Source organism: Erpetoichthys calabaricus, chromosome 7 (assembly GCF_900747795.2).
Source record: "Erpetoichthys calabaricus chromosome 7, fErpCal1.3, whole genome shotgun sequence".
Taxonomy (NCBI): Eukaryota; Metazoa; Chordata; class Cladistia; order Polypteriformes; family Polypteridae; genus Erpetoichthys; species Erpetoichthys calabaricus.
In genome coordinates this window covers 45,997,417-46,012,340 of record NC_041400.2, presented here as the reverse complement: position 1 = coordinate 46,012,340, position 14,924 = coordinate 45,997,417, and the positions used below count along the sequence as shown (strand labels likewise).

The 14,924-nt window shown below is 38.8% G+C and overlaps 1 protein-coding gene across 3 annotated transcripts in view; it reads left to right on the top strand.

Moving 5' to 3' along the window:
* Window positions 1-14,924, top strand: part of LOC114654091 (lysine-specific demethylase 4C-like) — a 980,420-nt gene that overhangs the window by 216,653 nt on the left and 748,843 nt on the right. The gene's annotated exons all lie outside the window — the stretch shown is intronic.

Genomic DNA, 14,924 nt, shown 5'->3' with positions numbered 1-14,924 from the left:
TTAATCCACGGCTTCTCTGCTGTTGTTTTAAGGAACTTCGTGCAGGTGCCGCCAAATACGCCATATAAGGCCGTCCTTTCTCCTTGCTTTGCGGTTCTCTACTGTTTTATTGTTTGTTTATTACGATTGTTATGGTTATTGTGTAGCTATTTTAGACTTAGTTTTCTGTTCAGGTACCCATTTCCTTTATTTAATCTGCTGCCTGCCCATATAAGGCGCTCCGCTGTTTTTTTTGTGAAGCAGCCTTTACGCAGCTTCTCTGCTATTTTATAAACGAACGCCATATAAGGCCGTCGTTTTTGCTTGCTTCGAAAAGGAAGCAGCCTTTTTATTTAATCCACGGGTTATTATTTCATTTATTACGATTGTTATAATTATTGTGTAGGTATTTTATACTTTCTTTACTGATCAAGTACCCATTCCCTTTATTCTTCCAACTGTACCCCTATTAACATGTCTATGGAGGTGATCACCATCAATCAAAGAACTATCACTTACCGAGTGGTGTCCATGCCCAGAGATGGCGCCTGCCTTTTCCATTCTCTGTGTTACATATTGCACAGACATATCACGCTCACTTTTGATATCCGCAGGGACATTGTGTCTTATGTATTAAATGACTGGGACAGGTTCAAAGTGTGGACTGATGATGGTACAAGAGATAATTATAGTACACAGGAGCACTATAAGACTGAAATGCTTAAGCCCTTCACCTATGGTTCTGCATGTGAGTTGATGGCTGCCGCTGAATTGTTTGGTTGTCGCTTTCAAGTGTACCAAAATGGCCAAATATTTTACACCTTTGGAGAACCGTCAATGCCTCTTAAACATCTTAGATTCACAGTTAACGATTTGAGTAGTGGACACTTTGATGTTTATGAATATTTCAACTCTCAAAAGATGGATGCGAAGTTATTGATGAAGCCAGTTGTATGCTTATATCGATTGACACATACCGAATGTCAGTTCAACACAAATCCAGCTCGAGCCGATTATGACAGCAGCAATCCAAGCTGTGAGAACACAGTAAAAAGGAGGCGTATCAGACGTCGTGGTAGATTTTCTGATGCAGCTAGACGGAAGCAACTTCGTGCAGCTGCCGCCAAATACTTGCAGAAAAATCCACAAGTTAATAAACACTCTGTGGCTAAATACTCAGAAGCAAATCCACAAGTTCATAGGGACGCTGTGGCTAAATACTCGCAAGCAAATCCACAAGTTCATAGGGACGCTGTGGCTAAATACTCACAAGCACATCCACAAGTTCATAGGGACGCTGTCGCTAAATACTCGCAAGCACATCCACAAGTTAATAGGGACGCTGTCGCTAAATACTCGCAAGCGAATCCACAAGTTCATAGAGACGCTGTCGCTAAATACACGGAGGCAAATCCACAAGTTAATAGGGACGCTGTCGCTAAATACTCGCAAGCGAATCCACAAGTTCATAGAGACGCTGTCGCTAAATACACGGAGGCAAATCCACAAGTTAATAGAGCTTCTGTTTCTAGATACGATCCCAATAATGAAAAGCGGCTCATACGAAAACAAGAGGTTTGGCTCAAAAAAGCCAATTGTGGATTTGCGTACGACCCAAACATACATTATGAGTCTGACAAAACAGTACACATTGGATCCATGGATGTTCATTGTGACTATTGTCAAGCTCAGAAGTGGAAATGCGAGTCTCCTGGTTTGTGCTGTAATGGTGGTAAAGTCTCTCTCACTCCTTTGCGTAAGCTTCCTGACCTTCTTGAGGGACTGTTAAATGGCGAACATCCTCAAAGTGAGCATTTCTTGAACAATATTCGAAAGTACAACAGCGCATTTCAAATGACATCATTTGGTGCTAAACAAATCGTTGAGGGCAATTTTATGCCTTCATTTAAAGTTCAGGGACAAGTGTATCACTTGATTGGCAGTCTTTTACCTATGCCGAGTGAGGAACACAAATGTTTGCAAATTTATTTCGTCGGGGACGATGAAAAGGAAGCACAAATCCGCTGCGCTAATTTTTCTGGACTTAACATACCCCTGGTCAAGCAATTACAAAAAATGCTCCATGACTGTAACACTTACATCCAGGACTTCCACTCCACAATGGACAGTATTTCAGATGATGACAAACACTTCAAAGTTGTCATTCACGCAGACAAAAAACCATTACATGCACACAAAGGCAGATTTAATAAACCCACAGTTCATCAAGTTGGTGTTGTCATCGTTGGGCAAACGTTCAACAATAGAGATATTGTCTTGAAAACCAGAGACAATAAACTACAACGCATTAAGGAAACCCACAGATCCTATGATGCACTTCAATATCCTCTCATGTTCTGCTATGGTGAAGACGGCTATTCTGTGTCTATACCTTAAATTCATGCTACCAGTAAGTTACCTATGAACAAAACCGTCTCTGCAGCAAACTTCTATTCATACCGGCTTATGATCAGACAACATCATGATAATACTATCCTTTTCTTCCAAACTTTATTAAATCAGTTTTTAGTTGATATGTATGCAAAAATTGAATCCGAAAGACTAAATTATATCAGACTAAATCAGAAAAAACTATGAGCTGAAAACGTTCACTTAAAAGATGCTATTGACAAAAACGACACTGATTTAATAGAACTTGGTCAAGCTGTGATATTACCATCTTCCTTCACTGGAGGACCTCGCTATATGCACGAGCGTACACAAGACGCAATGACATACGTACGTCATTATGGCCGCCCTGGCGTATTCATCACATTTACATGCAATCCTAAATGGCCTGACATTACTGAAATTCTCCTTCCACGTCAAAAATCTCACGATCGCCACAACCTTATCAGTCGTGTATTTCATCTCAAGATTCGCAAAATGATAGACTTGCTCACGAAGAGTAACATTTTCGGCTGTACAACTTGCTACATGTACACCATAGAGTGGCAAAAGCGAGGTATTCCCCATGCACACATTCTATTGTGGCTAAAAGATAAGATTAAACCAGCTCTCATCGATCAAGTCATCTGTGCGGAAATTCCTGATCCACAGACTGACCCTGCCCTATACAAAATAGTAAAATCCACCATGATTCACGGCCCATGTGGACCTCATAATATCAACTCACCCTGCATGATCAACAGAATATGCACTAAGAAGTACCTGCGTCCGTTCATCTCAGAAACTCAGACCGAAGAAGATGATTACCCTTAGTACTGCCGGCGCGCACCTGCTGATGGAGGTCATACAATTAACATCAAAGGAGTAGGTATCGACAACAGATGGGTGGTCCCTTATAGTCCTGTGCTGTCCCGCTTCTTCAATGCTCACATCAATGTCGAATTTTGCATTTCAGTAAAATCAATCAAATACATCTACAAGTATGTTAACAAGGGAAGTGACCAGGCAGTATTTACAATACAAAATGAAAATGACGAAGTATCTCGATACGAAGCTGGTCGTTACATTAGTAGCTCTGAAGCAGCCTGGCGCATTTTCTGTTTTCCCATTCACGAACGTTTCCCTCCAGTCATTCATCTTGCTGTGCATCTTGAGAACGGACAAAGAATTTATTTCACAGAAGGCAACGTTGCCGATAGAGTACACAATCCACCACAAACCACCCTTTTAGCGTTCTTTGACCTTTGTAAACACGATGATTTTGCAAAACAACTTCATTATAATGAAATTCCATCATATTATGTGTGGGAAAACAACATGTTTCGTCGAAGGAAACACGGCAACCCTGTACCAGGACATTCGGGAGTGAAAAAGGATAATGTACTGGGACGGGTCTACACTGTACACCCGAATAACTCTGAATGCTACCATCTTCGAATGCTGCTCAACAAAATCACAGGTACCACATCTTTCAAATCTCTCAAAACAGTTGATGGTGTCCTACATCCGACCTATAAGTCAGCCTGCAGGGCACTCGGTTTATTACATGACGATATCAACTGGGACGAGACTCTACAGGAAGCTGCTCTGTCTCGCTCACCTCAAAAGATCCGTGAACTGTTTGCTGTCATGTTGGTGTTCTGCCAAATGGAAAACCCCTTAAACCTATGGGAAAAACATAAAGACAGCATAGCAGAAGATATCAGGAGACAGACTGAAAGAGATCATATACGAACAGAAGTCCACCAGTGGTTAAATTTGATCTATAAAAACTGTCTACAGTTGCTTGAAAACTATGTAATTGCTATTGGAGGTCAATCTCTTCATCATTATGGTTTGCCTTCACCTTTAACACTAGAATTACCAGAGTCTACGAAAAAACTCGTAGATCCGGCCCACCTTAAAACCGTTCTCACCTCTCTTTTGTCTTCTAAATGTGCCGATTAAGAGGAGCAGCGGGCAGCCGGCTATTCCATCCCCACCGTCGCAGAGCGTTCACTAAGTTTTCCCAGCTCATGCCATCTGGGAGTGACTGAACTGCTGGAGTTTTAGAATGGAAATAATAGATCGCTATTTGGAATACATGCATTTCATGCGTGTTCCGTTTCTACAGTAATCTGTGTAAACACATTGCTAAAACAGAAACTTTTTCATATTTTAGTAATAAATGTTACAAAATGTAGGCATAAACTATAGAATCTGTGAAGCCTGAAGTCCAAACATCAAATAAACACTTTTACAAAAGGTTCAAGGATGATACAACAGCTTCCGTGGCTTAACGCTACGGTTTGCTGACTTGGACAACAGCTGCCTTACTGTGACACAGAGACGCGAGTTCGATTCCCAGCTTTGAAGAAAGTGTTTTTTTTTTTCCTCAAACGGACATTGAATTTATAAATTGGTATGCACTGTAAATCGTTAACTTTAAAATGTCAATTGCGGTTATTTCTGTTGATTAATTCATGCTTTTTTACTTAGAGTCAGAACAGGAGCTTTTTCAGCTTATTCAGCTTCTGATCTGACTCAAACAGCGCCAGTATAACTTCACACCCGATCTGACACTGTTCGTTTTCAAATAATATTGCATTACTTCTACGATGTTTTCTGATTGGTACTATTCGCGTCATAAAATGATTTCTTCAAAACGTCACATATATTTGTCTCTTTCTTTTTTTAAAATGTGTGTTGTAGCACTCAGCAACTGGCCACCTGCATGTTCTTGCGCACACTGAATAAGACAGCGCTATATGCAATCATCAGATTCAAATGTTAACAGTTATATAGCACAGAATGGAAATCAGCAGTTCTTAGCATTCCACCACACAAGCTGTCATATCAACCGCCTACTGTAACTTGCTTTCTTTTTTCTTCGGTTATAGTTTTGAATAAAAGTGCAATTGTTTTGTTATACTTTTACATCAACATATGTTCCTGTGTTTGAGCTACATGGGCATGCTCAAAAAATACACGTATAATGCCACGAAAAGTGCATGCAGACACTTCAGTTCGCAAGCATTGGTACGACAATGCAGTCACAAGTACACTGCAGAGCTTTAGCACGTCTTTATGTGAAAACAGCAGTGTCAGATGGGGAGTGTCTGATGATTGCATATAGCACTGAAGTTACTGCTCTTTACTATGCTTTCCTCTGCATGTCCTGGAGTACAAAAGAAACAGCATACAGCAACACGTGGGGACTGGCAATATTGGGGGAAAAAAACATGCGGTCGTATGTATCGTGATACACTGCAGAACTATAGCGCGTCTTTATGTGAAAACAGCAGTGTCAGGTTGGGGTGCGGTAGAGATGGATCCTGAACGCGACTGAGACAATGAAAAGTGAATTTAAAAAAAAATAAAGCTAACCTTTACAAATATCATAAATTACACCAGCTGTTACAGACTGAAATCAAATGTATCTTTTTATTCTAAAATAGTGAAAATAACAACACTTCTCAAAAGGGAGTTGTGCAGGATCGAACTCATGACCTTCTGATTCCCAGTCAGCGACTGATACTGTTGCACCACAGAAGCAGTGATAGTTAATGTGTGTCAATGTCTCACACTAAGACGGCTTTTTTTGGCGGTGGCTTTTTTTTTGTACCTTTTGTGAAAGTGTTTCTTTGATATTTGGACTTCAGGCTTCATACATTATATAGTTTATGCCTACATTTTGTCATTTGCTACTAGAATATATAAAACGTTTCTGTTGTAACAATGTGTTTATACAGATTACTGTAGAAATGCAACACATATGAAATGCATGTGTTTCAAATAACAATCTATTATTTCTACTCTAAAACTCCACTTCACTCCCAGATAATCAATCAAGGCATGAGCTGGGAAAAGCTCGTTTACGTTCTAAGTCGTTGGGGGGATGGAATAGCCGGCTGCTGGCAGCTTGTCTTTATCAGTACATTTAGATGACAAAAGACTCTGACGGAGAGGTGAGAACGGTTTTAAGAAGCGATTTAAGGTGGGCCGGATCTACGAGTTTTTTCGTAGGCTCTGGTAATTCTAGTGTTAACAGAACTGGCACAACTTACGTCAAATCCCGAGTACTTGAAAGAGACATCTTACAACACCTTGCAATTGGCCAATATAATCACAAATAACGAGCGGTTGCTAAATAGTGACCAAAAGTCAGTTTATGACCAAATCATGAGCAGCGTTGCGTCAGCCACTGGCACGGTGTTTTTCCTTGATTCTCCAGGAGGAACTGGTAAGACATTCCTAATAAACCTTCTCCTTGCCAAAATCCGAGCAAAACGTAACATTGCCATAGCTGTGGCTTCTTCTGGCATTGCTGCAACTCTTCTAGAGGGTGGCAGAACTGCTCATTCAGCTTTCAAGCTGCCTCTGAACCTCAACCATACTGAATCCCCCATGTGTAACATATTAAAGCAGAGCAACATGGCTGAAGTGCTGCGACATTGTCAGCTTATTGTCTGGGATGAATGCACTATGGCACACAGAGCAGGTATTGAGGCTTTAGACAGGACCCTCCAAGACATCCGAAACACCAACAAACTTATGGGAGGCTTGACAGTGTTACTGGCTGGAGACGTCCGCCAAACCCTACCAGTTGTGCCCAGAGGAACACGCGCTGATGAAGTTAAAGCATCTCTGAAATCGTTATACCTATGGCCACAAATCATTGTTGTTACTTTAAAAATAAACATGAGAGTTCATTTGAAAGGTGACAAAAAAGCCGAGGAGTTCTCTGCTCTTCTGATGAGTATAGGTGATGGCACCTTCATACAAGAAAATCGTAAAATAAATATTCCTACAAATCTCTGTCTCATCGTGAATACCTTACAAAGCCTTCTTCAAAATGTTTACCCCGATTTACGAAATCTCCACCAAAATGACATGTCATGGTTAAGAGAGAGAGCTATCCTGACACCAAAAAATGACATGACTACGACTATAAACCACATTTTACTTCAAGAACTACCTTCACAACCAAAAACATATCAATCTGTTAATTCAGTTGTAGAAGTAGAAGACGCGGTACATTATCCGATAGAGTTTCTCAACACTCTAAATCCTCCAGGCACTCCTGAGCATAATCTCATTTTGAAGGTTGGGGCACCAATAATGTTACTGAGAAACTTGCAGCCACCAAAACTTTGTAACGGCACGAGACTTCAGGTCACATCTCTACAAAACAACCTAATTTTTACTGGCAGTGCCTCAGGTGACACAGTTTTTATTCCTCGCATCCCCGTTATACCATCTAATCTCCCATTTCAATTCAAACGCGTTCAATTTCCAGTAAGGCTCTGCTTCGCAATGACAATTAATAAGTCTCAAGGACAAACACTACAAATGGTTGGCATTGATTTGAGGCAGGATTGCTTTTCACATGGCCAACTGTATGTTGCATGCTCAAGAGTAAGCTCAGCGCACAGCTTGGTCATATTACAACTGGAGGGACGAACTGACAACGTGGTATACAAAGAGATCCTTAACAAATAATTTTTTGTATATTTTCCCTCAGTTTAAAAATGTTTACTTTTTTCTTAATTAAAATATTCAGCCAGTATTTCGCCGCTGGGAAAGCGCGGGTATTTTGCTAGTACTTTATAAAAAGAAGCTGTTTTTTGTAGTTCCAGATGATGATGATGCAAAAACAACCATTGGCGACCCTGAACTGGATTAAAACAAATGGGCTACAAAAGTTTTAACCGCTATTGTGAAAAAATGGTAAATTATGTGAAGTAATTCCAATACTTAGTGCTTTTGTTAGAATAAATATTTGGGGGACCTCATCTTCAGCGTAGCAAAACTGATAGAGGAGAATGCTGTTAGCCAACATAATAGACTTGAATTACAATGCAAAACCTCATTATACAAATTGTCAATGCCAATTTTCTATATGTATTTTATATATATGTGAGTGTATACGCAAGTGAAGGTCTGTGATATGGTTTTCATATTTGTAGCCTGAAATCCACAAAGGGTGAAAATGAATCACATACTGTATCTTTAAAAAAATTTTTTATTCCTAATCTTTCGACTCCTATAAGGAACCATCATCAGAGGGAAATGATTAGACTTACAGGAATCCAAAGCAATATATAGCAAATAAGGAGGGGAGGATAGGTAGATGGGTGGGGTTTGGAATTGATGAGGTGGGGTTTGGAGGGTGTTGGTCATAAAGTCTTATTTATTATGTGCATGTTCTTCTTTTCAGGCCTGCATATGCTGGGTTCACGTCCAAATGTCTATTAATGGTGTTTTCTCTGGATGGCCGCATTTCAGCCAGTTCTCTGGCACTCTTAGTATTAGCCTTGAGTTTTGCTTCACTGAGTCTGATTTAAATGTGTTTCTGGTTGATGGAACCCCATGTAACTGGCAGGTGACCAGGTTAGCATTGACCATTCTGTGGCTATGCAGCCCCCTACACAACATGCTGCGATGCACACTGTGTTCTAATACTTTTCCCTCATGGTCAGCATTTTTTAAGCAATTTGTGTGCGTGTGTGTGTGTCTGTAGATACTATATATATACTGTAGTAATTGTTTAATTAAATTAAAGCAATGCATTTAGAGCATTTTGCAGGGATCTGTTTTCACTTAGACTTTAAAGAGTCTTTTTTCTGGTGATATGAAAAAATTCAAATTAAATCCACTGTAATTCAGTAAAATGTGAAAACTTCTAAAGAGGTGAAAACATTTCATAGGCACCGTATTTTTTATTAGAAGTAGTCCTCACTTTCAGCTTTGTGTTTTTGGGTCTACTTGCCAGGTGTGAAGTTGTTAAAGGGAGAATTTATTTTAAATTCTTGTTCTTCTTCTTCCGGCTGCTCCCGTTTGGGATTGCCACAGAGGATCATCTTTTTCCATCGGAGAATTTATTTTAAATAATATTGTAAAAAGAGAGTCCAGACATTACATTCACCAACCACGCTAAAGCTGCGCCCTTCCTACTAAGTGACCAGGTGCATTGTCAGGACCTAGAATGGCAGAAAGACGGGAGTTGTGTGGTTACTTAGTGGATATTCTTTAAGAGTTTTTATGTCATCTTTCTGCTGTCCTTCTCTCTGCAGAAGAGAGAATGCCCTAAACCCCCACCTTGTGCACTCTCACTAACTTATCGCTTTAGTCTAGGGCTGCATCCATACTACTATGTTTTTGTTTAAAAGCAGTATTTTAAAACGAAAAAAACATCTCCATTCTTACTAGTATTTTCACATTCTTTACAAAAGTATCTCTGTCCACACTAATAGAGCCCAAAAGGCATATGATGTAGACGTTTGCCTACACTGGGCATGCGCACAACTGGTGGTAATGCTGCCAGTCAATGGATTTTTCACAAAACTGTAGCAAATGGCATGTCACATGTCTTTCAAACTGTACAAAATGCAATTTAAATGCATATAGGTAAGCAACACAACAAATGCCATATAAAGTTAACTCCTCTATCTCTGCTATGTTCGAATATTTTTTGCGTCCTTGAAGGGTGACTAGTTAGGGAATGAGACATTATAATGAGCAGGAACCAATCAGGGAAGGGCCACATAATAATCATGAACAACTCTTAAAGCAATTAAAGTCAGCGTCTTCGAAAAACTGTGGTTTCACCCATCCACATTCCAACTCCGAGATGGCGTTTTCAGAGGTTTACAGCTCTGAAGAGCATTTTCAGGGATTGAAAATGCCAGGATAGTGTGGGTGAAAAGTGAAAATGGAAACTAATGCCTTTGTTTTAAACAAACAAAAACATAATGTGGATGGGACATAAGGCAGAACCGAGAAAGAGGACTTTTGAGGGACTTTACCTCTACTATTCTGCTCATAAAAAAAAGTCCTACAAAGGTCCCCTAATCACTTACATGATTTAAAGGCAATCTATAAAGACGGTACTTTTCTGTTTGTAAAAACCACTGACTTTTTTTTTTAGAATTAATCCTATATAATTCAGATCCCTAGTTTTAGTGAAAGTGTCAGGCATGATTGAGTGTATAATCAGAATGTGTGACTCTTGTAGCATTCTTGTTAATGAGCTGCTAACTTCCACTTAACATTGCCTCCAGTGGTGGAAACAGTTGAGTTTTAATTGCCTGCCGCCTTTTTCAGGTGTTGTGACAGAGATGAATAGAGCACTAAATGTCCCATTCTGTGAGATGTACTGTATAATCTGTAAATTTTGTTTCTCTCATGCTTTATTGGGATACCATAGTGACTGAGCAGGTGACATTGGTGTTTTTACATTTCTGTTCAGTTTCTCACCTTCTGTTAACCAGATGTTGCCCATCAGTCTAATTGTGCTGTGAAGTTAATTTTGTGGTGGATAAGATAGACGTAGAATACGCCTTACTATGTAATCATTGCATTTCTTTCTGAAAGATGTTTGTAAAAGATGCATATTTTTGAAGCAAAATAATAGCCTATTGTGTCTTGAGTGCATCGGTCTCAAATAATAGCACTTTCGGAATTTGAATCGTACTTTACTGCTTACATTTTCTGATGGTCAGTTAGAAAGTCATAATGAGTTCCTAGCAACATATTAATAAATTGGTCTAATTTAATTAGATATTGTAGTGCTTTGCACCTCAGCAGTGTGCAGTATTAACCTAATAGCTAGTATAACCTTGAAACAGCACTGCCAGACTGAGATTTTGATGATATGAGATTTATATGAAACAACATGTGAATATTTATGTCTGTGCTCTCCATGTAAGTGAGACAGCAGAAAGCATTATACTGTAAAAAGACAGACACTACATGTGAATGAATGTGCTGTTTGGAGTGTGTCGTGAAATTGACAAATATATTAGAAAATATTTTGTATGCAGTATTGTGGGCGATGCTTTTGTTTTGTGCCCTTCTTTTTCATATTCAAATAGATAAATGCTTGATCTCAAAAATATCTGTGAATGCAGAAAGAACATTTTGCCGTCAGTGTTGTATAAATTAATATTAATACCGTGAGCTACCAGAAATAAGTTCTACATGCAGCTCTGAAATTTATTGGCTCCTATGACTGACAGAGTGTCAAAATAGATCTCAACAGGAGTATGTGAAGCCTGTGGGCTAAAAAAAAAAAAAAAAAACTGTTCTGTAAAAATGACAATATATATTCACTCTGCCTGTGTTTTGTGACAATCCTTTGAAACCTGGAATTGAAAGGAGCTGGTAAGTAAAAATATAAGCAAATAAACATAGTCTTGATTTTGATTTACCTTTGAGAACACCCAGACTCCTTTATAATACGTGGGGAAGTCATCGATGGAAAAACTGAAATCAATAATAATTTAAATAAAGCCAAGGAACGAAAATTATGAAGTTTTATTTAATTGTGAAATTACATTGACCATTGTTTGAACTTGTGAAGGGAAAGATCCATTGGAGGTAAATACATTTGGTTGTTAAAAAAAATCTAAGAATTGCTTTTCTTCATTATGGTGTGAATTCTCTCAATAAAAATTACTAACCATCAAAAGATTTAAACATTCTTTAAAGTTCATTTTTGAGCCAGCCTAGGTATGGTGTGGTTGAGTGATAGGCTCTTACTTTGACAGTTTACTGGATTTAAAAATATAAACAGATGGATATCTTTTCTGTTTTCCTTTGCTGAGGCAAAGAATTTTCAGTGTTCATGTTTTATGATATATGCTCATCTGCTGCCAATATTTATGTTGCTGCCTCATAAAATTCAAGGTTATTATGGAAACAGAGTCTCTGTGGTCTTAATATGTGCTTACTCTTCCTTCCTATATTAGTTAGATACATCTCCCTGTCTATGTATTTCCAATATTTAGCAAGTAATGCATATTAAGATGTCTGTCAGAGAATTACAAGACAGCATAACCTGGCCATCTTCCCACTTTCAAACCAGTTTATCTAGGGCATGGTTGCATGGAGCAATGCCAGTCCTTGCAGTATTTCTCCTAAATTGGTAACACACCCAGGGACCATTGGAGGACACATATACAATCACTCATACTAAGCCAGTTTTAGAACTACCTGTTAGCCTAAATATGGGTGTAAAACTGAGGTACCTCTGAGAAAACCACAAACAGACATGGGCATAGTGCCCATATTTCACACAAACAGTGACTGGGTCGGGATTTAAACTAGGACTCTGAGGCAGTGAGACAGCAACACTGACCAACATACGATGTCATAACCTCCTGTTTTATTCAATAGAAAAATGTTAATATCTTCCTGAATGTTCCTATTTTCTAGTGACCTTTTAAAAATAGACATTAAGGAAGTGCATCGTATTTTTTAAACATCAAATTATGCAATTGTTGCATTGCATTGCATTAAAAGTTGCATAGTTAGATCTGGACCACCCTATACAGTACACTCTCTTACTTCTTTGGGGGTGCCAGCATAAATGGTATCCATCCCGGGAAAATTATTTATTTTTAATTTCTTTAATTTTTGTAGCACTTAATTCTCCCTAAGATTTATTTTGCATACATTAGGCGAATAGTAATTAATGTGTTCTGCTGGATTAAATCTTTGTAGGTATGAAATGTTTTTCATTCGGTTTCATACCAGTTACAGAGCATGACCAGAAAGCAGATAACATTTCACTAACAAGGTTTATTATTATATATTAATATATTAGTATTACCGTGCTGTGGCTGTGGGCTGTTTCCTCTTCTCAGACAGGCTAGCACATTGATAAGAGGACAAGAATTGAAATGGCGGACAATATGTGTGGGGTCTACGTAACAAAGAATCTGAGCATAGGAACAAACAAATCTGTGCCCTAGGGTAGAGTCATCCCAAAATCCTTCTGTGATAAAATGGCACCTTTAATGGCCACTGCTATTGATGTCACTATATGAAGTTCAGATAGACTGAAAACTGGTTTTCTTGCAAGCAGTCCTGCACAATACCACGCTAAATACTAAATATTTTTTGCAAGCCTTTGCCACTAATATGGGAAATAAGGACCTCTAAGACTGTTTGTAAATGGGATCTTCAAGATTGGAGTATAAAGATAGAAAACATATTGTAGCATGTTGTTTTTTCATGATTTGTCACAGTACAAAATGTATAATTTCATTGAGCAGCCATCGACCCATTGCATAGCGAGGATAAATGGAAGCGTGATTGGTGCTAACATGTACGACGTTTATGAAATGTACTGATACTGAATTACAGGAGACTTACAGATTCACTATATTTTATTTATATGAAATGGAGGAGAGGCTCTTATAACAATACTTCACACCTCAAAATAACACCAGTGAGACAATGCATACACATTTTTGCATGTCTTTATAGACCAAAAACACTGAAAATACAAAATAAACAGAATAAGAGCAAAACTGTGTTGCCTCATTCACACTTTTTTAAATAGGTGTTGAAGCCCTGTCTGTTAAGTGCGGTTGCTTGTCCACTTCCAACAACAGTAGCACTACTAAGCCCTCCCTCTCTCACCTTGGTTCTCGTACTACTGTACTTCCACTGCCTGGCCTCTGTCCCTTCCGTCAGTTTAATGTTTACCTCTATTTCCTCCTGACTGTGTTCAACTGGTCTCACAGGCATGGCAATGTCTTTAAACCCCTCCCAGGGTTGCTTCCCCAGAATTACTTCTAAGGCCTTCTGTTTGATTAAAGAAGGAAAGTCAACCCTAGTAATTGGTGGGTCACCTGACCTGTAGCATCCTGGAGGAACATCGTGTCTTTCTCCAGGCTTTGTACTCTCTTCTGCATATGGCCCCAGGCACACAAGCAGGGCTCACTAATCCTTTAGCACCCCCTGTATTCCCATGCTGCGTATGTTGGACTTCTGTAGGCTGTATGTGGGACTGACTCCTGGGTTGTGCCAACTTGGTGGAACCCTTTCCCGGGCAACCTCTTGTAACTTATTGGACTCATAACTGACAGCAAAGTAATTCATTCAGCTTTGCTAAAACAAACTTAGCACAGTATAATTGAATACAATTGTAGAAATTTCTAAAATATCTCTAAAGAGCAATAAAAGAAAGGGGCACTTCTTTCACTCTCCCACATTCAAATCTCTGTGCCTTTATCTGTGTTTTAGCATTTTTCTGCAGTTCAATTATGTCATGAAATAGTTATCAAAACTGTCATATCTGTCAAGAAATTTGTGAACATACTTTATTTACTTTTGAGATCAGAAGACGATTTTTTTCTTCATATGGCCAATCATGCTCCACAGGTTTGATGACTACAGATCATTTTTGGATTGGCTTAGAAGATATGTGCCTTTAGACTTGGAGTTTTTCCACAAGTAAAAAGATGCATATGTAGTTTACTGATATCCTTGTAAAAGGTAATGTCTCTTTCAAGTTAAATGTCATATGTTAATATTCAACACACAAATAAGATTTCAGAATACAAAGTTAAAAATATGTAATCTAATCTAATTTAATATAATTTCAAAAGAAAATTGCCTTCCTTCATTAATTACTAGGCATCAAATCTATAAAGCAGGCAAAAAGTTGGCATTTGGGACATCCTGATTCTTCACATTGTTATGTATCACTAGGCGCTTAAAAAAAAAATCCCCCCCCAACACAGACTGTCACCAAGCCTGCCGTC